Here is a 2,859-nt window from a genome sequence, read left to right as displayed (position 1 = left end):
CTGTAGAGAGCCATTTGCACTGGAAAAACTGGAGGCCTCTGCAGGAAACTAAAATGTTTGGTAGTTAACAGTGTAGCTGTTAAAAAGTTATCCTGATAGACAGGACAGCTAAACAATACTAAGAGTGGCCATTAACATTCTATTTTTTTCCCGTTTTAAGACTGTCAAATTCTTCTTTTAAAAAGAGTGAAGCACGAAATCTACTATGTAATTGCTCAGCCACATAATTTCTACAGATTTTTTTTTTTGTCCTTGAAAAAAAAAGGGAGAAAAAAAAAAAAGGTTTGCAGGGAGAAAGGCAAATAAACAACTCTTTAAGCAGTTTGAGCAAGAATTCTTGTCTGCCTTTTTTGACACCACATTCATTTCAGAAGGGAATGAATTGGCAACACAAAGGCAAAATTTTAAGTACTAAAACTGATTGTTTTTCTCTGCAAAACTGAACTAATAGCATATGAAAGAAATCAATCCCTCAACAAGCAAATTATTCAAAATTCTTAAGCAAATAATGTTTCTATATAGGGTAAGCATCCTTTAGTTAGAAAACCACAAGCATACCATGCTCCTGGGACATCATGAGATCATCCTGTTTCTTGCTTAGGCTGTTGTCAGACTTTCACTGACTGCTTTCATCTGAAAGAAAAGTAAAAACACTCACTTGAAAGACTGATTGAAATACCTGAACAGTACAGTACGTGGAGCCTAAAAAGAAATACTTGAAATAAATTGCCCAATTTCAGAGATCAGCTGGCAGATTCGGCCTCCTTTTCCCCTAAAAGCTCCCATCATTCTCATCAGTACACTTGAAGATTATGGGCTACTCCACTGCATTACACCAGTTCCAGTAGCCTGCTACAGCAACAAGAACTATGTGCACAACAGTCCCACTCAACTTTTCCACATCACTTAAAAAATAATCTTCATTTAATATGGGTAGTCTTTCTATCAGTAGATTTTTTTTTGTGTGTTTAATACTGCAGTGCTGTTTGCATGGCAAAAGCCTACCCAAAAGAGTTCAACATGAATCAACAAAGTAAAGAGACTGGAAAACTAGCTCTTCCAAAAGGCAAACTTTTCTTTCTGGTCTCCCAAGCACCTGTGAGGAACCTGCCAAGGAACCTTTGAGACTTGAAGCTCTAGGGGATGAAGAACTGCTTCAATCAATGTTTTGCTCCACCGGGACAAAGCAAAGATGAGTCGCCAGAGCAGCACAGCTATTCCCCTCACCAAGTAGCGCTCCTGCCACCCCAGAAGGAGAAACAGATGTGTACTCTCACCTCCGCTTTTTACAGCTGCTATGGTCCTGCTTGCGTCTTTTACCTCCTCCGTTCATACTGGAAACTAGCAGAGTGGCTGTCTGGCATCCAGAAGACACAATTGCAAAGTCACTTATGTAGGACATCCTGAGGTGTGACATCTTAGCTAAATTACAGAAAGTCATAAAAGGGCTGTCAAATGCCCAAGCGTTGATTCATTGCAGCCTTGAGAGCTGAGGGAAAAAAATGTAAGAAGTTCAGAGGCAAGCACGTCACCCCACTCTGCTTCTGGCCTCGAGAGATGTACAGACTTGCAGGAGCACAGAATTCTTCTTCTGGTAGTTGAGGTTCAGTTTGCAGGACAGAAATTAGTTTTTGTGTCATGCTTACACATCTCTCTAAAACAGGGTGTATTATTGCTCTATTCAGGTTTATGGCACTACTAACAAATATTGTTAACATTAATTTTAAGCAAATTCACAAGTGTTACCCGTTTACATTCATTGGATTTGGCTTGTCATTAATTTATGTTTTCCACATAAAGAAGGTTGTTTCAAGTACTGTCTTAGGTCTAACTCTTGTATATGCCTAAAGGTCAACACTTTCCATGAAGTTAAACTTAAAGAACAAAAGCAGTTCGTCTTGCAGGGGTCACACATCAGATTATAGCTGACAGCCAAGGTAGCAATGCAGCAGAGATCTGTTTCTCTGTTCTGCAAGTGTTGCTGTGCAGCTCAGGTACAGCTGCCTGAAAGGAAGTTTAAATCAAAATGAGCTAGTCCAGATTTGGATTACATAAACTAGCAGTATGGTAAAGAAAAAAACTTCAATGTTTGTGATATTTGTTTTTTGAGCCTGGAGATACAGGAGGCTTGAATACCTGCATGAGAAAGTGTGATGGTTTTACCCTGCTGGGCAGTTGAGCTCCCCACAGATGCTCTCTCATTGCCCCTCCTCAAAGGGAAAGGGGGAGAAAATACGATGCAAAGGGCTCAAGGGTTGAGATAGGGACAGGGAGATCACTCAACAACTATCGTCATGGGCAAAACAGACTCAGCATAGGGAGATTAATATAATTTATTGCCTATCACTAGCAGAGTAGTACAGTGAGAAACTAAAAACAAACCAAAACCACCTTCCCCACATCCACTCTCTTCTACCTCCTGCCCTCAAAGCAGCGCAGGGGAACAGGGAATGGGGGCTGCGGTCAGTCCCTGACGCTTGGTCTCCTCTGCTCCACTGTTCCTCTCTGCCCCTGCTCCCCGTGGGGTCCCTCCCAGGGATGCCGTCCTTCCCCAACTGAGCCTGGGGGGCTGCCCACAGGCAGCAGCTCTTCAAGCAATGCTCCCACACAGCTCCATCCCACGGGGTCCATCCATCCATCCATCCCCCAGGAGCAAACTGCTCCAGCACGGGTCCCCCACGGGTGGGGGCAGCTCCCCCCAGACCCCCTGCTCCTGCGTGGGCTCCTCTCCACGGGCTGCAGCTCCGGCCCGGGGCCTGCTCCTGCGGGGGCTCTCCATGGGCCGCAGCCTCCTCCAGGCCACATCCACCTGCTCCAGCGGGGGCTCCTCCACCCATGGGGGGGCTGCAGCGTGGAGAT

The 2,859-nt window shown here is 44.6% G+C and overlaps 1 non-coding gene across 1 annotated transcript; it reads right to left on the bottom strand.

The window, feature by feature from the left end:
* Positions 1-244: 244 nt before the first annotated feature.
* Positions 245-399, bottom strand: LOC137848712 (small nucleolar RNA SNORA13). Its single transcript, XR_011091488.1, has one exon. It is a non-coding gene; the product is annotated as a small nucleolar RNA SNORA13 (small nucleolar RNA).
* Between the last annotated feature and the right edge of the window lie 2,460 nt (positions 400-2,859).

The sequence above is a fragment of the Anas acuta genome, chromosome Z (genome assembly GCF_963932015.1).
Source record: "Anas acuta chromosome Z, bAnaAcu1.1, whole genome shotgun sequence".
Lineage (NCBI taxonomy): Eukaryota > Metazoa > Chordata > Aves > Anseriformes > Anatidae > Anas > Anas acuta.
The sequence above is the reverse complement of the archived record's forward strand: the minus strand, read 5'-3'. Positions and strand labels throughout refer to the sequence as shown.